Source organism: Cetorhinus maximus, chromosome 3, assembly GCF_964194155.1.
Source record: "Cetorhinus maximus chromosome 3, sCetMax3.hap1.1, whole genome shotgun sequence".
NCBI lineage: Eukaryota > Metazoa > Chordata > Chondrichthyes > Lamniformes > Cetorhinidae > Cetorhinus > Cetorhinus maximus.
Window position 1 is genome coordinate 164,090,017 of NC_135881.1, and position 26,388 is coordinate 164,116,404.

Sequence of the window (26,388 nt, forward strand, 5' to 3'; positions counted from 1 at the left end):
GTTCATTGGTAGTAGTGGGAGTGAATGTTTGTGGTGGGGGTGCCAGTCAAGTTGGCTGCTTTGTCTTAGATGGTGTCAAGCTTATTGAGCGTTGTTGGAGCTGCACTCATCCAGGCAAGTGGAGAGTATTCCATCACACTCCTGACCTGTGCCTTGTAGATAGTGGATAGGCTTTGGGGACTCAGGAGATGAGTTATTTGCCACAGGATTCCTAGCCTCTGACCTGCTCTTGTAGCCACAGTGTTTATATGGCTAGTCCAGTTCAATTTCTGGTAAATAGTAACCCCCAGGATGTTGATAGTAGGGGATTCAGCCATGGTAATGCCATTGAATGTCAAGGGGTGATGGTTCGATTCTCTCTTGTTGGAGATAGTCATTACCTGGCAGTTGTGTAGCATGAGTGTTACTTGCCACTTGTCGGCCCAAGCCTGGATATTGTCCAGGTCTTGCTGCATTTGAACAAGGACTGCTTCAGTATCTGAGGAGTTGCGAATGGTGCTGAACATTGTGCAATCATCAGCGAACATCCCCACTTCGAACCTTTTGATGGAAGGAAGGTCATTGATGAAGCAACTGAAGATGGTTGGGCCTAGGACACTACCCTGAGGAACTCCTGCCGTGATGTCCTGGAACTGAAATGATTGACCTCCAACAACCACAACCATCTTCCTTTGTGCCTTCCTCCTTAACGAGAGGCAGGATGGAGAAGGAAGTAGAGAAAAGAGATAGGAAAGAAAAATTAGAAAAGAGATATCAAATTTTAAATCAACATTTTTAAAAAACCTCGAGAAACAATTTACTACCTGTAGGAATGAGAGACTCCACAGTTCTGTGTTTGAGTGGCATTGCAACAGCATAAACTCACAATTAAGATAGACCTTTCATTGTTAAGAACGAGCCTTTCTGGAGCAGGTTTAATTAGTTTTAACAGTGCAGATGCAGCAATTTCTTGAAACTCATGGGAAGATAACAGTGGATGCAAATCGTCCAATAATTTGAGGAGATTTGCAACTCATATCTTTCTCGCCACAACTTTCTTTGCACTAATAAAGGTGTGCACACCTAACAGTCTGTTATTTTCCCAGCAAATTCTGGGTCATTGTGTAATGGGTTTCAGAGCACTGTTGGCAACAAAAATAGTTATGTTCCGTCTTTTGAAAGTCAGGATAGTGGCTTCTAACTGCAGACCTTTCCGCATGTATTGGAAAGTCCATTCAGACCAATAATTCAGAAATCAAATTCAAAAGGCCGACTGTGACCAGAAATAAAAGGTGCCCTGCAGTTTTAGTACTTGTTTATAGAAAGAGTTGCTAAGCTGCTATTACCGGAGGAACTAGCACCTTCCCCTTTGTATTGCACGGCTGTGGTTGGGGCCGATCTCTAACAGATGCACTATAATTATAAATTCAGCATGAAGTGACTTCCTCTTGTTGATTATTGAGTATGAGTGGACACGCTGGGAAACAAATGCCCATAAACACTGACACAGCATCTCAATCGTTTTAAGGGTTTTGAACAAACCCTAGGGACTTATCACATCAGACACAAGGCTAACTTCCCAACTGGGCAGGTTGGCAACTCCTTTGTGCACATAGATAGATCTAGCAATATATACTGACCAATTATCTTGTCATTAGGGAGATCCTTCTACAAGTAGGTTTTATTTGAATGTTGAAATGATTTCCCATATGTAAGGGGTAATTAGGTTGTAGTGGTTGATTTAGATGGAATTACAAACACTTGCAACTAGCTGTTATGGCAGTAGGAGTTCAGTAGCATGCATTTGTGGGGAAAATTGTAAAACTGTAAAAGTAAAAATAAAGCAGGACAGTCCGATCAAGACTGAGAAATGGCAATGTGGAATCTTAGAACTGTTATCGTCGAGCCTACACTATAGAGAATATTTTCAATGTTACAGCTGTTCCTGACTAATGGGGTGGACAGGCAAGCAACTCCCTGACTACATAGGTTTGGTGCTGCAACAACCACAAGAATGCCACAGCTCGCTCCCCTTCCCCTTCTTCCCATTTCCATTTTCGCAACCTCTGGAAAAATACTTGGATTTCTGCTGGCATAACAACTACTTGCATTTAATGAATGCCCCAAGGTGTTCACAGGAATGTAATCAGATAAAAATTGACACCGAGCCAGAGAAAGAGCTGTTAGGATTAAAAGCTTGGTCAAAGAGGTAGGTTTTAAGGAGTTAAAAACAAAAAACTACTGCGGATGCTGGAAATCCAAAACAAAAACAGAATTACCTGGAAAAACTCAGCAGGTCTGGCAGCATCGGCGGAAAAGAAAAGAGTCGACGTTTCGAGCCCTCATGACCCTTCAACAGAACTAAGTAAAAATAGGAGAAGGGTGAAATATAAGCTGGTTTAAGGTGGGGGGGGGAGAGAAGTGGGGGGGGAGGTGGTTGTAGGGACAAGCAAGCAGTGATAGGAGCAGATAATCAAAAGATGTCACAGATAAAGGAACAAAGAGGTGTTGAAGGTGGTGATATTATCTAAGAGAATGTGCTAATTAAGAATGGATGGCAGGACACTCAAGGTACAGCTCTAGTGGGGGTGGGGTGGAAAGACTGACAGGGCATTACAGGTATAGATTTAAAAATAATGGAAATAGGTGGGAAAAGAAAAATCTATATAAATTATTGGAAAAAACAAAAGGGAGGGGGAAGAAACGGAAAGGGGGTGGGGATAGACGAGGGAGTTCAAGATCTAAAGTTGTTAAATTCAATATTCAGTCCGGAAGGCTGTAAAGTGCCTAGTCGGAAGATGAGGTGCTGTTCCTCCAGTTTGCGTTGGGCTTCACTGGAACAATGCAGCAAACCAAGGACAGACATGTGGGCAAGAGAGCAGGGTAGAGTGTTAAAATGGAAAGCAACAGGGAAGTTTGGGTCTTTCTTGCGGACAGACCGCAGGTGTTCTGCAAAGCGGTCGCCGAGTTTACGTTTGGTCTCTCCAATGTAGAGGAGACCGCATTGGGAGCAACGAATGCAGTAGACTAAGTTAGGGGAAATGCAAGTGAAATGCTGCTTCACTTGAAAGGAGTGTTTGGGCCCTTGGACGGTGAGGAGAGAGGAAGTGAAGGGGCAGGTGTTGCATCTTCTGCGTGGGCATGGGGAGGTGCCATAGGTGGGGGTTGAGGAGTAGGGGGTGATGGAGGAGTGACCAGGGTGTCCCGGAGGGAACGATCCCTACGGAATGCCGCCGGGGGGGTGAAGGGAAGATGTGTTTGGTGGTGGCATCATGCTGGAGTTGGCGGAAATGGCGGAGGATGATCCTTTGAATGCGGAGGCTGGTGGGGTGATAAGTGAGGACAAGGGGGACCCTATCATGTTTCTGGGAGGGAGGAGAAGGCGTGAGGGCGGATGCGCGGGAGATGGGCCGGACACGGTTGAGTGCCCTGTCAACGACCGTGGGTGGAAAACCTTGGTTAAGGAAGAAGGAGGACATGTCAGAGGAACTGTTTTTGAAGGTAGCATCATCAGAACAGATGTGACGGAGGCGAAGGAACTGAGAGAATGGGATGGAGTCCTTACAGGAAGTGGGGTGTGAGGAACTGTAGTCGAGGTAGCTGTGGGAGTCGGTAGGCTTGTAATGGATATTGGTGGACAGTCTATCACCAGAAATTGAGACAGAGAGGTCAAGGAAGGGAAGGGAAGTGTCAGAGATGGACCATGTGAAAATGATGGAAGGGTGGAGATTGGAAGCAAAATTAATAAATTTTTCCAGGTCCCGACGAGAGCATGAAGCAGCACCGAAGTAATCATCGATGTACCGGAGAAAGAGTTGTGGGAGGGGGCCGGAGTAGGACTGGAACAAGGAATGTTCCACATACCCCATAAAGAGACAGGCATAGCTGGGGCCCATGTGGGTACCCATAGCCACACCTTTTATTTGGAGGAAGTGAGAGGAGTTAAAGGAGAAATCGTTCAGTGTGAGAACAAGTTCAGCCAGACGGAGGAGAGTAGTGGTGGATGGGGATTGTTGGGGCCTCTGTTCAAGGAAGAAGCTAAGGGCCCTCAGACCATCCTGGTGGGGGATGGAGGTGTAGAGGGATTGGACGTCCATGGTGAAGAGGAAGCGGTTGGGGCCAGGAAACTAGAAATTGTTGATGTGACGTAAGGTGTCAGAGGAATCACGGGTGTAGGTGGGAAGGGACTGGACAAGGGGAGAGAGAAGGGAGTCAAGATAATGAGAAATGAGTTCCGTGGGGCAGGAACAGGCTGACACGATCGGTCTGCCGGGACAGTCCTGTTTGTGGATTTTGGGTAGGAGGTAGAAGCGGGCCGTCCGAGGTTGGGCGACTATCAGGTTGGAAGCTGTGGGAGGAAGATCTCCAGAGGAGATGAGGTCAGTGACAATCCTGGAAACAATGGCTTGATGTTCAGTGGTGGGGTCATGGTCCAGGGAGGGGTAGGAGGAAGTGTCTGCAAGTTGACGCTCAGCCTCCGTGAGGTAGAGGTCAGTGCGCCAGACAACAACAGCACCACCCTTGTCAGCAGGTTTGATGACAATGTTGGAGTTGGACCTGAGAGAACGGAGTGCAGTAACTTCAGAGAGAGACAGGTTAGTGTGGGTGAGAGGAGCAGAGAAATTGAGACGACTAATGTCACGCCGACAGTTCTCAATGAAAAGATCAAGAGAAGGTAAGAATCCAGAGGGAGGGGTCCAGGTGGAAGGAGAATATTGGAGGTGGGTAAAAGGATCCGTTGAACGGGGAGAGGACTCCTGCCCAAAGAAGTGAGCATGGAGACGAAGACGGCGGAAGAAGAGTTCAGCATCGTGCCGAGCCCGAAATTCATTGAGATGAGGGTGTAAGGATGTGAAACTAAGTCCTTTGCTGAGCACTGAACGTTCAGCGCCGGAGAGGGGAAGGTCAGGGGGTATAGTGAATACGCGGCCGGGGCTGGGATTGGAAGATGGGGTGAGGACGGAGGGACAGACAGGGGTGGAGGGTCCTAGATGGGTGTTAGCACTTAAGACAAAGAGAAAAAGTTTCTTGTTGAGGCGTCGGATGAGACGAAGAATAAAATGAAACTGGGGGCACGCGCAGGTTTTAAGGAGTATCTGAAAGGAGGGCAGAGAGGCAGAGAGATTTAGCAAAGCAATTCCAAACCTTGGGGCCTAAGCTGCTAGTGGCAGAGTGATTAACAGCTGATGATGTCCAAGAAGCCAAAACTGAAGGAGCACAGAGACCTTGGAGGGTTGTAGGGCTGGAGAAGGTTACAGGAACAGGGAAGGATGAGGCTATGGAGAGATTTGAAAGTAAGAATGAGAATTTTAAAATTGCATGAGTCATTTTAGATTAATGAGCACAGGGGTGTTGTGTGAATGGGACTTCTAATTTGCATCTGAGTTTTGGATAAACTCAAGTTTATGAAGGATACAGGGTAGGAATGCAATTTGCCAAGGCTCCTTTGACAGCACTTTCCAAACCCATGACCTCTACCACCAAGAAGGACAAGGGCAGCAGACACATAGGAACACCCCCATCTATAAGCTCCCTTCCAAGCCCCACACCATCCTGACTTGGAACTATATCACCATTCCTTCACTGTCACTGGGTCAAAATCGTGGAATTTCATTGCTAACAGCACTATGGATGTACCTACACCACATGGATTGCAGCAGTTCAACAAGGCGGTTCACCAACATCTTCTCAAGGGCAATTAGGGATGGACAATAAATGCTGGCCTAGCCATCGACACCCATGAAGGAATTAAAGAAAGCTGGCCAGGAATGTTAGAATAGCCAAGTCTGCAGGTACCAAAGGCATGGATGAGGTTTTCAGCATTGGATGAGTGGAGGCAGGTTTGAATTCGTGCAACATTATGGAGATGGCAGTAGTCAGTCTTAGTGATGAAGAGGCTACTGGTGTGGAAACTCAGCTGAGGACCAGGTAGGACACAATGGTTGTGAATGGTCTGGTTCAGCCACAGATAGTTGCCAGGTAGAAGCTGGAATCAAGCAAGGGCAGTTGACTTCACTATTTTTTCAAGCAAGGGCCACTTTAGCAAAAATCCTATAGTGTGAGAGCCACATCGACCACTAAATTATCATTGCTTACTACTCCAGTAACTCACTTGGGCCAAAAAAATACACGACACCAATGGTTAAAGACTTGGCTAGTTCTATGGTGGTTGCTACGGTAATATTACTGTTACTATACAATGCACATACTTAGATATACTTACTTGCGCTCATTGTACCATGTGACCAATGTGACATGTAAAGAAGGCTGACTTTTGATAGACTCGGTAAACATTTTCTAACGTTAAAAATGAAATAAGTCGGAATATAATGCTGGGTTGGACTCCAGCTCATCGTGACCCTCTGAGGATAAAGTGGTTACTGAAAATGGATGGATGGAGTCAGGGAGCTGCACTTAATGTCGGTGGGAGATGCCCCTGGATTGAGGGCCTTGCAATGAAGAACACTGGGCTAGGGAATAGAGTTTGTGATGGGAACGGATGACTTTGGCTTTTCCCAGTGCTTATTTGGAGGAATTTCTGCATATCCAATACTGGAGGCTGGAGGGGCAGTGTGACAAATCAGAGGCAGGGGACGGTTCAAGAGAGATGGTAGTGAGGTGGAGCTTGGTATCACCAGCGTATATGTGAAAAGTCCAGGCCTTACTGAAGAAACTAGCAGTAGTGTTTTAACAAAGATACTGTTGATATTGGCTTAAGACATACCAAGCAGCAGAATCAATCTGAGTGCATTTGAGCATTTGTAAAATGGATCAGTACAGAATATGATCAACATTAGAGGGCTTCTTTTCCAAAATTAGTTTTGCATTGTGTGCCCTACAACCAAGTAGGATCACAGTCGCAGTGGGTGGGGTCCCAGGCCGGAGCAGCCCAGATTACTTATGCTCCTCTGGGACCCACAAAATAGTTCGACAGCAACCTTTAGCGGGTCTGTTCAGTTGCGTTACTCGTGGAACTCGTTTGTGTGCTCTGACTAGCTCTGACCTAAAATGGACCTCAGTTTCCATATTACAAAGTAGTTACAGCACAGTAACAGGCCTTTTGGGCCAACAGGTCCAGGCTGGTGTTTATGCTACACTCGAGCCTCCTCCCGCCCTTCTTCACCTATCTTCCTTCTATTCCCCTATTCCTTTCTCCCTCGTGTGCCTATGTATCTTCCCCTTAAATGCATCTATGTTATTTGCCTCAGCCACTTCTTGCAGGACCCCAATTTCCATATTATTTCAGGTCAAACAGGCAGGGCTTTATTCACCTGGCAGTAGACTCCTTTCATAACGGAGGCGGACACATCACTGGTATTAATAGGACAGTAAGGCTGCTGCTGCCATCACTGAAGTTGTTACCCCTCCACCCCATTAATGCCAGATGAAGGCAGCCAGAGGAGTTTGCAGTGCTGTAGAAGCACTGGATTGAAAATTGACTCAAAAATATAGAAAAAGGGAACTTTTTTTCAATAAAAATCATGGGGTGAAACATAAGGATTAATCTTGGGTTTTTTAGTTTTGATGTAAGGTAATGATTATTTGATTTCCAGTGACACTGGTCACAGCTGAGCCCGTCAGCTTCTTTTCCAATATTTAGCAGGATCCGACAGTGACACAAACGAAACAGCAGTTTGTTCTCCACGGTAATCGGCAAGTTTAGTAAAGCAATATTTTCCAGTTGAGGTGGTATTATGTGCATTATTCATACTGAAAGATACAGGCTCAGATATAATATTTGTAATGTTATTGACTTACCACTTTATAAAACTTGCATAGAATACAAATGTCATTGTTCTTCCTTTCCTTTGTTCGTTATTTAGATGATTATGTTATATTTCCCCCTTCACTTCCCATGGTTGATTTGTAGCTCTTGCTGATGCTGCCGTTGGCATAATACCCTGGGCTTCCCATTCCCACAACCACCACCACCCCACCTCACCCCTACTGCACACCTCCAACCACTCCACCCCCCACTCACCCCCAAGGTTGCCAACTCTCCAGTGTTGTCCTGGATTCTCCTGGAATGAAAAGTTAATCTCCTGGTATTAGCTGCAAGCAGCTCAAGAGAAAATCAAAGGACCATAAAACAAAGATAGTTTTCTCTTATATTTCTTTGAACACTAAGTTACAAAAATATTGGGATTCTTATTCTAATGTAACACAGATTGTCGCTAGTGAGCTCTTGGCTATTGTAGATCCACAGGAACAAAATGAAAATACAAACTCCCATGATGCACCTCTCTTTCTCTCATCAAGTTTGTCCACAGAAGCTGATCATGAAGAATCATTTTCTACCAGGTCGTCATATGACAAGAGTATACCATAGTGCATTAAGGGCATTGTAGTTCCACAACAACTTTGATAATGTATCATTTTCTCTATCTCTCTCTTAAACACAGAACTTGTCCACAGCAGCGGGAAAGCCTCAACACCCACACTAAAGTGAAACTTATAACTCTGGGACAGAAGCAGAACTTGAAAGTAGGCCACAGAAAGAGGGACAAGAAATTTCTTTTAAGAATTTCTAACATGAAATGATTAATTTTATGGGTAAGTTTAATGATTTTTGCATCAACTACTTTACTCTTTATGTATTTCTTTTGTTATAGCTACATATTCACCCGGGCCCAAAATCCATTGTGACAGTAGAAACCCAGCAATGAGCAATGTAATTGGTTCAAATTGATTGCTTTCCTGTAGAATCGTTCTCATTTGATATTTCATCAAATCGTTATGGTTACATTCTTTAATTGAAGAGTCAAACAAAAAAGTATGACCCTTGTTCATTTTTCTGCTAGATAGATTTAATGTACCAACCTAATGCATGATCTGCTACATTTTAATTGCATTGGTTTGGAGTAGTAAAATAATCATCTTCAAGCTTACGGACTGAAAACTGGGGGACATGGGGAACAATTTAAACAAATTCAAAAAAACTTTAGCTAGGTTATTGTTGGACTCCCTTTCTTTGAAATGCTTTGGGATCTTTTTCTGTGTTATGTTTTTGCAAATTGTTGTTTAATAATTGGGTCAATGAGTTGTAGGTGCAATTCAATCAGAATAAATAGAAGAAAATCAGTTTGGAAAAGGAACTAAGAAGGGAGAATGTAGGTTAAATGAAGTAAAGTGCGGTAATCAGAAAAGAGATGGAGGTTGTGAAACTCTTGGTACGTGCAAGAGCACAAAGTGATACTTCCTTGCCTAAACACCACACTGAATTTTTCATTAACATTAGTCAATGCAGGAATGTCATCACTTTAGAAGGCATAGTGAATAAATCTATTTTCATAAGCATAATGCGTAGCCTGTTCTCACATTGTTGTATTTTTGACCCACTGGGGAAGTGACTTTTCTCTGCCCTTTGCATCTGGATTGAAACTTGTATTTTGGAATGATTCAGTGATATCACTCTTACCTCTGATTCAATAGATCTGGGTTCAAGTCTCGGGACAGAATCGTATGCGGTGGCCAGCTTAGAGGCAGGAAGGGCATGTAATTGGGGGGGATGGTGATTACCAATGGTGGCGGGCTGAGGTCCTTAAGTGGCGGCGGGGAAGGAAGTTCTACTATGGGCCTTCCCACCCAGAACATAATCCTGGTGGAGGTGGGAAGGTGGCGGGGTTGCAGTGTGAGCGGGATGGTGGTATACTGCAACCCTGCCACCTTCACACCTCCACCAGAATTATCTTCTGGGTGGGAAGGCCCATAGTAGAGCTTCCTTTCCCGCTGCCACTTAAGGGCCTCAGCCCGCCACCATTGGTAATAACCCAGCGGCAGATCAGCCTGTCAATATGCGGCATGCACAGCAGCTAAAACCGTGCAGCCAACTTGTCAGCTCCTGGGGGTGGGGGGCTTCTATTAAAGGTCCTTGATTAAGGGACTAGACATTGTGAAGTGGGGTGGGGAGGGCTGCTGAGAGCCACACCTCTGCCCTTGCTGCCGACCTCCCTGCATCTCTCTCCCAGTGACCTCCAACCTGCGAAACCACCCCCCACCCCGCCTACCCCCCAATTACTCACTTTGACCTGAGTCGCTCCCCAATCCTGGGACTCCTGTACCTGTTCTTCCAGCAGCAGCCACAGCCTCCCCAGTGGAGCTGCTGAGCCCAAGAGCTGCCAGCCTCTGACTGGCTGGCAGTTCTCACTCAGTAAGACTTCTGCCCTCGGGGACTTGATTTCGGGGGAAGGCCCGCCGCTGGCCTCAACACTGTCTGATTGGCTTGTGGTTTGGTAGACCCTCCAGAAAAGAGGCAGGCGAGACCCCAGATGCCTCAACAACATTCTGACCCCACGATTGAGACTTCACATAATCTAGCTGACACTTCAATGCAGTACTGAAGGAATGCAGCACTGTTAGTGGTGCTCTCTTTTGGGTGAGATGTAAAATTAAGGTGCTGTCTGTAGAGGTAAAGAATCTGATGGGACTACTACTAGGAGAGCAGGGGAGTTCTCTCAGTTGGACAATATTTATCCTTCAGCCAACATCACAAAAACAGATTATCAGGTTATTATCACAATGCTATTTATGAGACTTTGCTGAATGCAAATTTGCCCTTCAGGAGTACAGAAGCGAGCAAGATTTTAAGTTACAAAGAAAGGTTCAAGTTCAGCCGACTCTCTTCATAAAAGAAGAGACTTCACAGTACATAAATTTATTTTAAAGATCATTAAAACTTGATTCAAAATTGATTCAAATAAATTTCTTCTATGAATATTCTTGAATATTCTATGAATATTTTAAATAATTGCTTGGAAGTACAGAACTTGTCTCTTTTTACAGCAATATTCATGCTGTTGAATCTTTTGGTCTTGCACTCATCAGGATAGATGCAAGAAAGACAAATTTCAAAGAAAGCAACAATTTACACTGCTTGAGAAAAGGGTGCTGATTGGTTGGCAATGTAAAGGTGCTAAGATTTACACTGACAACCAATTCAAGATTATCAGCTCGCAATGTAGCTCCGTTACCATAAGACCATAAGACATAGGAGCAGAAATTAGGCCATTCAGCCCATCGAGTCTGCTCCGCCATTCAATCATGGCTGATAAGTTTCTCAACCCCATTCTCCCGCCTTCTCCCCGTAACCTTTGATCCCCTTACCAATCAAGAACCTAACTATCTCGGTCTTAAATACACTCAATGACCTGTCCTCCACAGCCTTCTGTGGCAATGAATTCCATAGATTCATTACTCTCTGGCAAAAGAAGTTTCTCCTCATCTCTGTTCTAAAAGGTCTTCCCTTTACTCTGAGGCTGTGCCCTCGGGTCCTAGTCTCTCCTATTAATGGAAACATCTTCCCCATGTCCACTCTATCCAGGCCTTTCAGTATTCTGTAAGTTTCAATCAGATACCCCCTCATCCTTCTAAACTCCATTGAGTATAGACCCAGAGTACTCAAACGTTCCTCATATGTTAAGCCTTTCATTCCTGGGATCATTCTCGTGAACCTCCTCTGGACCCTCTCCAGGGCCAACACATCCTTCCTGAGATACGGGGCCCAAAATTGCTCACAATATTCTAAATGTGGTCTGACCAGAGCCTTGTAAAGCCTCAGCAGCACATCCCTGCTTTTATATTCTAGTCCTCTCGAAATAAATGCCAACATTGCATTTGCCTTCCTAACTACCGACTCAACCTGCAAGTTAACCTTAAGAGAATCCTGGACTAGGACTCCCAAGTCTCTATGCACTCCAGACTTCTGAATTCTCTCCCCATTTAGAAAATAGTTTATGCCTCTATTCTTCCTACCAAAGTGCATGACCTCACACTTCCCCACGTTGTATTCCATCTGCCACTTCTTTGCCCATTCTCCTAACCTGTCCAAATCCTTCTGCAGCCTCCCCGCCTCCTCAATACTACCTGTCCCTCCACCTATCTTTGTATCATCCGCAAACTTAGCCAGGATGCCCTCAGTTCCTTCATCTAGATCATTAATGTATAAAGTGAAAAGTTGTGGTCCCAACACTGACCCCTGCGGAACTCCACTAGTCACCGGCCACCATCCTGAGAAACTCCCTTATCCCCACTCTCTGCCTCCTGCCAGACAGCCAATCTTCTATCCATGCTAGTACCTTGCCTCTAACACCATGGGCTCTTATCTTACTGAGCAGCCTCCTGTGCAGCACCTTGTCAAAGGCCTTCTGGAAGTCCAAGTAGATAACATCCATTGGCTCTCCTTTGTCTAACCTACTCGTTACCTCCTCAAAGAATTCTAACAGATTTGTAAGGCATGACCTCCCCTTGATGAAACCATGCTGACTTTGCCCGATTTTACCATGCACTTCCAAGTATTCTGAAATCTCATCCTTAATAATGGACTTTAAAATATTACCAACGACCGAGTTCAGGCTAATTGGCCTGTAATTTCCCGTCTTTTGCCTCACTCCCTTCTTAAACAAGGGAGTTAATTAGCGATTTTCAGTCCTCTGGAACTCCCTGACTCCAGTGATTCCTGAAAGATCACCACTAACGCCTCCACTATCTCTTCAGCTATCTCCTTCAGAACTCTGGGGTGTAATCCATCTGGTCCAGGTGATTTATCCACCTTCAGACCTTTCAGTTTTCCTAGCACCTTCTCCTTGGTAATGGCCACCATACTCACCTCTGCCCCCCCGACTCTCTTGAACTTTGGGGATGTCACTTGTGTCTTCCACTGTGAAGACTGACGCAAAGTACCTATTCAGTTCCTCTGCTATTTCTTTGTTCCCCACTACTACTTCTCCAGCGTCATTTTCCAGCGGCCCAATGTCCACTTTTACCTCTCTCTTACCCTTTATATATCTAAAAAAACTCTTGCAATCTTCTTTTATATTACTGGCTAGTTTACCCTCATATTTAATCTTCTCCCTCCTTATTTCTTTTTTAGTTGTCCTCTGTTGGTCTTTGTAGGCTTCCCAATCCCCTGGTTTCCCATTGCTCTTTGCCGCATTGTATGCTTTCTCTTTAGCTTTTATGCTGTCCCTGACTTCCCTTGTCAGCCATGGTTGCCTCGTCCTCCCTTTAGTATGCTTCTTCTTCCTAGGGATGAATTTTTGCTGTGTCTCTCAAATTACTCCCAGAAACTCCTGCCATTGCTGTTCCACTGTCTTTCCTGCTAGGCTCATCTGCCAGTCAATTCTGGCCAGCTCCTCCCTCATGCCTCTGTAGTTGCCTTTATTCAACTGTAATACCGTTACATCTGATTCCAGCTTCTTCCTCTCAAATTGCAGGGTAAATTCTATCATATTATGGTCACTTCCTCCTAAGGGTTCCTTCACCTTAAGCTCCCTTATCAAATCTGCCTCATTATACATCACTAAATCTAGAATTGCCTGTTCCCTAGTGGGCTCCACCACAAACTGCTCCAAAAAGCCATTTCGTAGACATTCCACAAATTCCTTTTCTTGGGATCCACTACCAACCTGATTTTCCCAGTCTACCTGCATATTGAAATCCCCCATGATCACTGTAACCTTGCCTTTCTTACACACCTTTTCTATCTCCTGATGTATCTTGTGCCCCACAAACTGACTACTGTTCGGAGGCCTGTACATAACTCCCATTATGGTTTTTTTACCTTTGCGGTTCCTCAACTCTACCCACACAGATTCTACATCATCTGACCCTACGTCATTTCTTGCTATCGATTTAATTTCATTTCTTACTAACAAAGTAACCCCACCCCCTCTGCCAACCTGCCTATCTTTTCGATAGGATGTATATTCTTTGGTATTTAGCTCCCAGTCCTGATCCCCTTGCAGCCATGTCTCCATGATGCCCACCACATCATACCTGCCAATTTCAATCTGCGCCACAAGCTCATTTACCTTATTTTGTATACTGCGTGCATTCAGATAGAACACCTTCAGTCCTGTATTTCCTGCCCCCTTTCTCACTGTCGTCCCTTTATCTGATGTGCTTGAAGTTAGATTCCTAGCCCTTTCCAAACACTCTGTCCTATTTTGTGTTCTGGAGACTTTAATAACCTCTCCTGGGCTCTCCTTTCTTTTCAGTTTTTTCATAATTTTCCATGAAGTTGAATCCACCACCCCACACGCTAACCTGCTGCTTTGTTTCCCATTAGTCATACTTCTTGGAGTTTTACCCTTCCCTCCACCCCCCCACTTTCTAGTTTAAAGTTCTGTTGACCACCCTATTTACTCTTTTTGCTAGAATATTGGTCCCAGATCGGTTCAGGTGGAGACCGTCCCAACGGTACAGATCCCTCCTGTTCCAATACTGATGCCAGTGCCCCACGAAATGGAACCCCTCTTTTCCGCACCACTCCTTTAGCCACGTGTTTACTTCCCTTATTCTCACGTCCCTATGCCAATTTGCACGTGGCTCGGGTAGTAATCCGGAGATTATAACCCTTGAGGACCTGTTCTTTAATTTAGTTCCTAGTTCCTGATATTCCCCAAACAGGTCCTCTTTTCTAGTCTTACCTATGTTATTTGTCCCGACGTGGACCACAACAACTGGCTCCTCCCCCTCCCTCTCCAATATCCTTTCAAGCCGGTCAGAGATGTCCCTCACCCTGGCACCGGGCAGGCAACATACCATGCGGGACTCTTGATCCTGCTTACAAAGCAAGCTATCAATTCCCCTAATTATAGAATCCCCTACAACTACCATGTCTTTTTGCTCCCCCCTCTTGAATGGCTTCCTGTGCCATGGTGCTGTGGTCAGCTGGCTCATCCTCCCTACAGCCCTCTTCCTCATCCACACAGGGAGCAAGTACCTCGTACCTGTTGGACAAGGTCAAGAGCTGAGGGTCCTCTGTTCCTGAACACAGGATCCCTCTACCTGCCTCCCTTGCAGTCACACCCTGCTGACCCTGACCGAACTTGAGGTACTTAATCTATCGGGTGTGACCGCCTCCTGAAACAAAGCGTCCAGGTAACTCTCCCCCTCCTGGATGTGCCACAGCGTCTGGAGCTCAGACTCCAGCTCATCAATTCTGAGCCGGAGTTCCTCCAGCAACCAACACTTGCTGCAGATGTGGTCACTGCGGCTCGCAATTGGATCTGCCAGCTACCACATCATACAACTACAGCACATCACCTGCCCAGCCATCTCGACTTAGATAATTAATTTATTAATTAGCTTTGCAGTGTTTTTTTTTTCAAATTTGGTGCAGATTTCCTACCAATCAGGTCACAGCTTTTCTGTGATGTCACTTTTTCAGTTTTGGCTTCAGTTACTCTGTGCCCCAAGGTCACCGCTCCGGTGCTCCTCCCTCCGAGTCTGCTCCCTAGAGCCAAGGCCGCGAATCCCCGAGGTAAGCTAGATTTATACTTACCACTCCAGTGCTCTTCCCTCTGAGTCTGCTCCCAGGATTTACTCACCAATCAGCTGCTTTTTCTTTAAAATCCACTTTCAGAATAGTGTCCCTCGCAGGTCTGGTGCACTCCTGAAGGCACTGCCTCTTCTTCTCTCTATTTTTTTAGGTTTGAGGAGGAGGGAAGGATGGAAACAGTACAGCAATGTAATGTTTGGGGCTATTCCGTTCTTTGACAGTGGGTCCTCCTCGATTCCCTGCTGAGTCACAGTGGCTATGATGACTTCTCCCAGAATGCTTCAGTCACTTCTCACCAGCGCCCTCTGTTGGATGCCCTTCCTCCTGTTGAGTGCAAGAATCCTTCTCCTCGATTCCCTCCTGAGTCGCGGTGGCTGCTGTGACTTCTCCCAAAATGCTTCAGTCACTTCTCACCAGCGCCCTCTTACGCTTGCTCGAAGCTACATATATTCATACGCATGGCCCTATCATGTGCAAGCAGGAAGACCATGTCCAGGCATTGTGCTTTTTTAATTAACCAAAAACATGAGGAACAATCACTCCCTGGTGCATTCTCCATGGCAAAGCCTTGACCAATTAGAGCTGACTGGCCTACCAATCAGCACCCTTTTCTCATGCAGTATAAATTGTTGCAAGATGAAAAGCTTCAACAGCATATTTGTCTTTTCAGCCATATTTTAAATAATGGGTGGCACAAGTCATTTAGAAGTTGGGAAGTGAGAGAAGTGCAACAGGACTTTCTTTTCATCCATAGATTAACACAGTTGAGTAAATAGTTATAGAGAAGGCCATCAAAGCAGAGTTTAAAAAGGCCCAGGATACAATGGATGCCTTTCTGGAGAGAAAGAATAGAAAAACATGTTGAGAGAATGCATAAATGTGGACATCCCTTTTTGTGTCTAAAAAACCTTCAACTGGTCCAAAGAAATAATGATGTCCATGTCTGCAATGATGTTGTTGTAACTACCATCCAAGGGATATGATCATTTTTCCAATTTAGTAGGATTAATCATTTTGTGATTACAAATGTCGGTTTTGGGGCTTCCTTGGAGGTTCATTGATTGGATTCACTTCCTGATACCCAACTGACCCATGCAGTCCAGAAAGTACCAGGTACAAACCCTGGAGTGTACTGTGTTAATTGGTCCTAGCTGGAGTGACAATGAGGATGCCACCTTAGATCGCATCTCCTGAGACTATGAAGAAGAATATCAGCCAGGCTCTTGAGTGCTCAGCATCAACAAGACGATTCTGATCTTCAATGTGCAACTGACAATGGCTGAATAATCAGCTGGCACTCAGATGTGAAGAACATTCATCTGAGGTAGTGAGTAAAAGAGTGCCAGTGCTTGCAAATTAATAAACCATCCACAGGTATCACATTCAGTTCACTGAACAAAATAAATGCCTTTTCTCTCAGGCAAAAGTGATGGCAATCCAGTCATTCCAACAAATTCAGCAGTTGTATTCCTTCTCTGATACACATCTACTCTTATGCATCAGTCCTTGTTTCTGTGGGTGGAGGATTCCATCAGCTTTGTTAAGATCACAGTTAATCCAGAAAACAGCTCATATATAGCTTATATAGTTTATGTAACCCAGCACATCACATGCTTGTTATTGATCTCTCTTGAAGTTCATTTCTGTGCTGGAAATAACATGTGAGGCAACTGCTTTGTTGTACTGTGAGCCAGTGCAAAATGAATTACACAGCTGCAAGTTTTCATCACTATCGGTAAGTGCACACAACTGTATCCCAGGCAACTTCCTCTTCAGAAATATCTTTGAGCCTCAAACAATTACAGTTGCATTACAATGCAGAACCATGGAAAATGTGTGTTCCACAACAAACTGAAACAGAACTTGAATATTGCTGAAAAGAGAGACACGCTGCTGAAGTTTTTCGTCTTGCACTCAGCAGGACAAATGGAGAATTCCAAATTTCAAACGATCACAATAACTTAAAAGGCAGGAGAATAGGGTGCTGATTGGTTGGCATGTCGACTTTGATTGGCCAAGGTGTTGCCATGGAGAAAGCAACGGGGAACTATAGGCTTCCCAAGCTCCCAGTAGTTCAAAAAAGCGTTTTTCTTTTGCATGCATTTTTTTGCATGGCTTAGGGGGAGATGGTGGCATAGTGGTAATGTCACTGGACTAGTAATCCAGAGGCCTAGTCCTATGCCTTGGGGACACAGGACATGGCAGCTGGTTGAATTTAAATTCAATTTAAAAAAAATCTGGGGCAGAATTTTTCTCTCATTGGGCAACCGTGCGCCTGACCCGAACGAGTGTAAAATGACACGCGATGACATTGGGCAAGCGTCCCGATGTCATCGTGTACTCCTGCGATATTTCAGTCAGCGGGCGCACATGGGAGTCGGCAGCATGCCCGTTGACAATTAAGTGGCCTATTAAAGCCCTTAATCAATTAATTGACTAGAACTTTTTGCTGCCTGTCTATCCGTTCAGTTGGCGGGCGGGTGAAAAGGCCAAGCGGCCTTTGCATTTTTGCCAAAACCTCATCCACGGTGGGGATGAGGTTTCCAACAGTGATTTTTAAAAAAAACCTTTTAACACTCATATCTAACATGTCCCTGTTGATGTGACAGAGTTACATGAGGGGACATGTTTTCATTATTTTTAATATCTATATTTTGATTGTTAAAAATCTTCAGCTCCCTGAGGCATGCCCTCATCAAAAACAAAATTCCTTATGAACCAACATCCTGTGGGAAATAACATACAATGGGGAAAATTCAGCATTCACACACTTCATGTTCTATCCCTATGTCCTAAGCATGCTCTTTCAAGTGTTACATTCATCTGTTATCATGACATGAATGTAGACTTTTGGAGCAAATGCAAATGGTCTAGCAATAATTGTCCTTGAGATGCAATGCTAGAAACTGGACCCCTCCACAACACTGCAACACATGGGTAAACATACAGAGCAATATGTATAAATACCTCAGTTTGTGGGAGATAGCAATCTTGCAAACAGCTATGTATTTCTTTTTTTTCTAATTTTATCCCTCTGGACCTCATACATGTGTAAAGAGGTGAAGTGGCTGATTCAGAATTATCAAACTGCACTATTGTAACAATTGGGTGTTACAACTGGATGATGATTGGACCCTGTCATAAGCTGTTATTTTTCAGATCCCTTGCTTGTACAGTTTCAGCTTTACTGTTTTCTCAGTTTTGCTCGCCCCTCACCTTGAGGTTCTGGTTTATGCTGTATTACAGTTCTATGGGTGTAACTGCCTTATAGTAACTCATGTTATTCTTCATCATGCAGAACTTACTGAAAGTGATTAATTGCATGTTTATTTTTAAGTAGTTGAGTCTCTTTTTAACTTTATGGATGCAAGTCCCAAGGCATAGATCAAGGTTGAACAAGTGGGATTATGCAACCACAAGGTGGTAAAAATGCACAAATGGATCAAATTTTAACAAATGACAAATCTCAGAAGTGGAAAATAGAAAGAATAGCACAAGAACAAAAGACACAAACAAGGAAAAGAATCATACTAGACTTCAAATTGCTGGAAATTGCACCAAGATTTATCAAAAATGTAATGTTCCTGAGAGCAAACTCCTAGACCGTCTCATCACCCCCTGTCCCCTAGAAAGTAAATGTTGCACCACCAGAGTTCAAACATAAATGCCTGAATTCATCACTGCAAGAATTACACTTTTGTGTACTTAAGGTTTTTTTCCTTTGAATATAACTGATGGAGTACTGGGTCTAGCTGCTGTTTCAGTCATGATAATTTCATGTTCCATTGCACTCCTGTTGTAACTGCATTTTTACAGCGATATGTGAGGCCATTGCATTTCAGTTTTCACACAAAAACAAACCGAATTGTGGAATATAATACCATAAACACTAAAAATCATGAAATCCAATGTGAGGAAAACAAATTTAACTTATTTTATTGCCTTAAAATATTGTCTTCGGTTATAGAGTTTTCTTCAGCGGCGTTTTTCTTTTGCATGCATTTTTTTGTGAGTTGTCACCTTTTCTGGAGCAATGTCAGCTCTTCTGAATTTTGTTACCTCCAAACTGGAGCTCAGATCTGGGATTTTCTTTTACCAACTCCCAGCTTGTTAAACCTAACTGAGCCCTTGTTGCATTTACTGCTCCCCCTGGATTCCATGCAGGTACAAAGAGGTGAAGAGTCTGTGATCAGAATTATCAGACTGCATCATTATAATAACTGGGTGATAATCATTGTGAGATCTGCTTAAATATTGTAGCTGTTGACTTTCTTATTAAAATAAAGGTAGTGCAGCAAGCACAGTTTATAGACAAACATTATTTCCAGTGTTTGTATTTATTCATCCAAAAATCTGCTGCCAATATCCTAACTCCCACTAATTCCTGTCATTCTATCACCCCTGACTTTGCTGATCTGCATTGCCTCCTGGTCTGATAATGTCTTGATTTTAAAAATTCTTATCCTTGATCAAATTCTCTCCTATCTCAGTAATCTCCTCCAGCCCTCCAAGATCTCTTTGCTCCTCCAATTCTGGCCTCTTGCGCATCACGATTTTCATAATTCTATCATTGGCAACTAGTTCAGCTGCCTAGGACCTAATCTCTAGAATTTTCTCTTTAACCTTCTCTGTCCGTATCTCATGATTTAAGACAGTCCTTAAAAACCTACCTATTTGTCCAAGCTTTTGGTCACTTACCTTAATACTTTTTAATTTGACTCAGTTATCAAATTTTGTTTGATAAATGTTCATGTGTTGCCTTGGGACATTTTACTATATTAAAGGCCAATATATAAATGCAAATTGTAGTACAGAGACGCAGGTTGCAGAGAATGAAACAGGGCAGACAATATAAACCATAAGATCTGCCAACATCAAGACACTCGTGGGACAATGTCTACTGCTTTGGTACTATCTACCTGGATATGATTATGAAATAGTGAATGAAAGGCGCATGGATATCCTGGTAACTACTTTTTGAATTGTGCTGTGACTCTGCATCTCAGCTGGAGTTGCAGTCAGTTGTGAGTATCCTCTACCCATGACTCTTAAGGTGTTCATAGGCCTTAATTATTGACTTCAGAATCCTTCCAAGCTGCAGTGAGGAATTTGAGTGTAAGCCTTTCAGTGATGATGGATCCACAATATTATAAAGGTTTGGTTAAGACACTCACCACAATATGTACGGTTTGACACAGCAGCAGGGATCCAAGAACCACAACTTATTTGACAGTTTCTCAAGGATGCAGGGCACCAGCAGTGGCATGCATATTCTCATTTGTGTCCATCAAGCCAAGCTGTTCCTACCAAAAAAACCTGCAAAGATGTTAATTAGTCAATGTGCAGACAGCATGTCAATCTGCAAATCTTCCCCATTGATGCCAGTATCCTTAGAGCTGCACTGACTCATAAATCCTGCAACAGTCCAACTTGCAAGACTTGTTCCATGTTGATAGCTGACTGAGTAGATTCAAGCTAGTTTCATTGAGTTGACTGATGACATCAATTGTTGTGATAACCAATGAGGTGTACAGTATGGCTCATGTCAAAATTGGTGTGTCCATTGATCAGTTTATGAAGTTTCGAAACAGTGATTAGCCTGGATCACTTGAGGGCGCTAGAGAATATGCTCGAGAGAAATATCCAAGATAGTTAAGGTGTGCTGCAAATTTCATGATGTCTTAATAAAGAGAGTCATCAGTGTGCTGGACATCACTGAGGTGCAGCTTCAGACAATCATGAGAATGAAGAGGGCCTCAGGTATGAGTGCTATGAACAAGGTGTTACTGCTGGGCAGCCAGCAGCCTTAGCAAATCATTGCTATGCCTTTCAACTGAGTTGTAACATTGGCATTGTTTAAATATTCTGAAGGCAATGATTGATTTTTCTACTTGTCCTTTGGCAATGGTTACCAGGTACTTTTGAGGAAAGGAAGGCACTTTGCTTGTGGGATGAGCCTAATCTCACTGGAGTTGAAATTCAACTTCATGGGAGCAGTAGCAGATTAGGCACCAATTGGACGCCTTGCCCAATTTTTCTTTCCATTGGCTTAAAAAAATGCCATTTCAATCACATACATTGGTGATCCTTCTAAATATCCTTTAAGATACAGCTTTGACATGTGTTATCTCCACCCAAATGTGAAGTCAGCAGGGCTTGATTATTACCCACAACGCAAAGACAAACTTCATCCATAAACACAGGTCAGTGGGATCAATTAAATATGCTTTTCTTCTAGGGTGGCTGCTATATTCCTTCGCTATCTGTTGTTTAGTAGTCAGAACCACTGTCATCATAAGGCACCAGGCCGGGGGGTGGGGAGGGGGGCACGGAATGGAGGGGGAGGTGGGGTTTACAATCAATGTGCTAATTTGCTTGCTTTTTGAACAGCAGGAGAGCAATTGGATTGCACCGAAAGCCACTAATTATTTGGCTATTAATGGAATTACTGCAATGACTGTAAATGGATCTAAATTATTGAAAGGTTAAATATATAGAATTGAGATTCCCATCAAAAATTGCATTGTTGAGAGGCAACCTCTTGACATGCACAAGGATTATGATTACAACTAAAAATTCAGTTGTTAGGGGCATTTATTCAAATGAATTTCTATTATATTTTGAAAATGTACACCAGAATTTCTGTAGATAGTTGGATTACAATGAATATGCAACTATTATTCTAAATGGACCCAATCGAGTCAGCTCCAAATCTATGGGAAAAGTCTAACAGCGCAGCTTCTGAGTTGTTTTGTCATCAGCCTTTTATTGGTGACAGGGGTGAAGCTTAGCGTACAATAAAAATCCTTTCAGTCAATATGCTTCTGCAATATTTACAGTGAACCATAAAACTATCTGAAACATAACAAAATTAAACAGCCTCATTAAAGAAAGAGGTATCATGGTAGCCAGATATTTTTAGGTTACATTCCTGAGTTTCACCATGGTATCTCACTAACGCAGAATCTTTATCATAAAGATGTGAATGCTCCTTCCCTTAATGTAGCTATTCTGTCAACTAACTGATTGTCTGAGGTTACTTGTCACATCTTAGCTATGAAGTTGGTCACCCAGTCACCTGACTAGTGTTATCTAAGCATTTCATTGATGCCAATGAGGCATCTTGCTATAAAAATTGACATGTCCGTAATATAATGCATGAGCCTTCAGTATTTTCTGTATGGCCACATTCATTCTGTGGTTCATGTGAAATATTCAGTGCCACACTATACTTTATGGGATGGAAGGGGGAGGGAGTGGTGCAATGTCAGCATGGACAATTGTATTTGAGCAACAGGATATAACCTGGTTAACATATGAAGGGCATATTTTGGGATGACCTCATTAACAACTAACGGGATATATTGCAATGCAGAGCAGGAGAGTTTAGTTTGGTCAATGAATGCTGCTTGCATTATTTCAACATGAAATATTGGCTCAGTTCTTCAGAAACCTGATATTGCTCAACCAAGCACTGTCTTGACGGCTTTCGTTTTACTGTGCAGTATTTTAAGAGGCATCTTGCTGCCATATCACTGTCACTCCAGCATGCAGCAAAAAAACCGGTCTTCCTGATGTTTGGCCTTAGCAAATTCGGGAAGGTTACATTGGGGTTGCGCTGGTTGTGCAAGATTGTGTGTCGGAAGCTGGCTGTCCAAATGCCAGTGTACAAACAGCTTGAGGTTTTTCTCCTTAAACATTTTAGGCAGGCATGATAGGGGAAAAAAATTCAAGTATTTAAATTCCGAGATATTGAAGTGTTAAAGGATCATTACTGAAATCAATGCTGTCCAAGCTTTGAAAAATTTAATCATTCTGAAATTGACATTGTGCTCTAGGCAATGCCATTGTGAAGAAACTGACAGATAACATATTTAAATGGTATTTAATTTTTCTAGCATGTTTCACAATCTCAGATCTTCCCAGAGCACTTTAAACCAATTAAGTACTTTGGAAGCAAAAAGAGAAAATGCTAAAAAAAATTCAGTATTTCTGGCAGCATCTTTGGAGAGAGATCAGAGTTACTGTTTCAGGTCAATGATCATCCATTGAAATGGAGGAAGTGAGTGGAGTTAAAGGAGAAATTGTTCAATGTGAGAACAAGTTCAGTAAGGTGGAGGAGGATAATGGTGAATGGGGGATGATTGGGCCACTGTTCAAGGAAGAAATGGAGAGCCCTCCGACTGTCCGGGTGGGGGATGGAGGTGTAGAGGTATTGGATGTCCATGGTGAAAAGGAGATGATTAAGTTCAGGAAACTGGAAATGGCTAAAGTAGCAGAGGGCTTTGCAAGAGTTACTTATGAGGGTGGGAAGAGATTGGACAAGGGGAAAGAAAAATAGAGCTGAGGTACGAAAAATCAGTTCAGTGGAGCAGTAACAGGCTGAAACAACAGGCCCACCAGGGCTGTCCTGTTTAAGGATCCTAGGAAGAAGGCAGAAGCAGGCTTTTTGGATGGGGTTTGAGGCCATAGATAGAAGATCTCATGAGGAGATGAGATCAGTGACAGTCTGGAAAACAATGGTTTGACGTTTGGTAGTGAGGTCATGGTCCAGTGGGAGGTTGGAGGAGATGCTAGAGAGTTGCCTTTCAGCCTCTGTTAGGTAGATATCGGCATGTTAAATAACAGGAGGGCTACCCTTTTCATCAGATTTGATGACAATGTAAGGGTTGAACCTGAGAGAACAGAGAGCTTGCAGGAAACAGATGGGTTTGGATGAATGAGAGAAGCAGAGAAATGGAGAAGGCTGATGTCACACTGACAGTTTTCAGTTAAAAAATTTAGAGAGGGTACAAGGCCAAAGGGAGGGTTCTAGGTACAGGGAGAACACTGCAGATGGGTATAAGGATCTACTGTGCAGAGGGAACACTTCTGGCCAAAGAAATGGACATGGAGATGAAGGCGATGGAAGAAAAACCGTGTCACGCTAAGCTCAAAATTCATTGAGGTGGGGGTGTGAACGGATGAAGCTGAGGACTATGGTTCAGGGTCGGTGAGCGGAAGGTCAGGGGGGCTGTGAAAGTATGGAAAGGGGTGAGGTTGCAAAAAAGGATGAGGTCAGAGGCAAATAAAGGGGAAGAAGGATCCAGAGCAGCGTTGTTATCCATGAATTGGTGGGTCCTGCCATGTTGACACCTGAAAGGATAAAAATAAGTTTTTTGTTTAAAAGCAGATAGGCATTGTCATAATGTAGGAAACATGGCAGTCAGTCTGTGCACAGACAAGTCTCACAAACAGAATTGAGATGGTGACTAGATGATCTATTCTAGTATTGATGGTTCAGGGATAAATATTAACTAGGTCACTGGGGAGAGCTCCCTACTCTTCTTCAAAATAATGCCAAAGGACCTAATGGGCAGATCAGACTTTGGTTTAATGTCTTACCTGAAAGATATTCCATCAGCTCTCATCTCTTTCCAACTATTTAAAAAAAAAACTCTTTTGTTGGCCTAGGAATTTAGTCAACTACCTCCCTTTAACAGGAACTGGCATACATGATCCTTGACCAATTCCAATTGTCTTCTTCACCTGCTTCACAATTTTGGGCAGGTTTTTCTGGCCCTGCCTGCCACTGGGATTGTCCAGTTCTGCTGAAAGTCAATGGACTTTTGGCTTGGCTGTCAAATCTCCTGCAACAGGCCTTACCATAATGATACGGAAAATCCCGGCCTTTGTTTTGTTCAATTTCATAAAGGAGCTTACCTATCTTTCAGATTCCAGGCCTAATGAGGGATGCATACCTTAAGATTGACACCTTTCTTCCTTACAAAGTTTCAGCCTCATTTCAACGATAGCATTCTTGGTTTTGACTTGGAAGTTATAGGTTCAAGTCCCCTACAGACAAATGAGCAAAAAAGCTGGCCTGATAGTTCCATGCAAAATTGTGGGAATTTTATAGTATTGGGAGGTGTCATCTTTCACATGTTAAACTGAGTTTCTATGAGGTGAATTTAATCAATCCCATGGAATGGGAACGATGGAGAGACGATTGGAAGGAAGCTCAGTGGGGGCTGGCAATGGTTTTCAGGGCTCCACAATCAGGTACATATTTTCAAACAGTGTTGCCTTAATGGTGGTCTCCTCCAGCAGCCCCTATAATGACCATCACTGTACCACATGTAAGTGTGGTCACCCTAAATGCGCAGGTCCAGGGTGGCTCAATTTCGAAAAAGGGTCCTGAAGCAGATGGTGGGCCCTCCTATTTGTAAATGAAAAAAATCTAATGTTTGTTTCAAGCACATGCCCTGGATGCCTACACTGTAACCTTTCCCAATAATGGCAGGTGTCACACTACCAAGTCAAAATGTGTGTGCGATCCAACATAGAGGACATTTAGACACCTGTTTTACAGGAGTGAGCTAATTTCTAATTTTTTCAAACTGATGTTTAAACAGCCTCTCAAGCATAAAAACCAAAGAATGGGCTAACTCGTATCATAATGAGATGTTTACTGCGCACAAACAACAATTTGCATTTATATAACAAATGCATTCTATTACCATTGTTCATGTCTTTGGTGCTTCTCTGCACTGTTCTAACTCCATTAGATTTAAGGTTGTTATGGAAAAGGACAAGAATGGGCCAGAAATCAGAGTTCTCAATTGGGGGAAAGCCGATTTTAATAAGATCAGATATGATTTGGCCAGAATGGACTGGGAGCAGCTACTTTTAGGTAAATCTGCGTCAGAGCAGTGGAACTCATTCAAAAAGGAAATAGGGAGAGTACAGGGCCAACATATTCCAGTAAAAACAAAGGGTGGAAGCAACAAATCCAGAGAACACTGGATGTCAAGGGATGTACAGGATTGGATAAAGAGAAAAAGAGAGGCTCATGGGAGATACCGAGGGCTCAAAACAGTGGGAGCCCTAGAGGAGTATAGAATGTGTAGCGGGGAACTTAAAAAGGAAATTAGGAGAGCAAAAAGGGGGCATGAAAAAACATTGGCAGGTAAAATAAAGGAAAATCCCAAGTTATTTTACAAGTACATTAAGAGTAAGAGGATAACTAGGGAAAGAGTAGGGCCCATTAAGGACCATAGTGATAATTTGTGTGTGGAGCCGGAAGACGTAGGTAGGGTTCTAAATGAATACTTTGTGTCAGTGTTCACAAGTGAGCAGGACAGCATGGG

At 43.5% G+C, this 26,388-nt stretch overlaps 1 protein-coding gene across 7 annotated transcripts in view; it reads left to right on the forward strand.

Annotated features, from left to right (window-relative positions):
- Positions 1–26,388, forward strand: part of atxn1a (ataxin 1a) — a 390,269-nt gene that overhangs the window by 122,452 nt on the left and 241,429 nt on the right. For 5 of the 7 annotated variants that reach the window (XM_078539207.1, XM_078539213.1, XM_078539212.1 and 2 more), the window contains one exon: positions 8,382–8,532. The exons of the other annotated variants lie outside the window; for them this stretch is intronic. The gene's annotated coding sequence lies outside the window, so the exon portion shown is untranslated. The remainder of the gene's footprint in view (positions 1–8,381; positions 8,533–26,388) is intronic. 7 annotated transcript variants of the gene reach the window in all.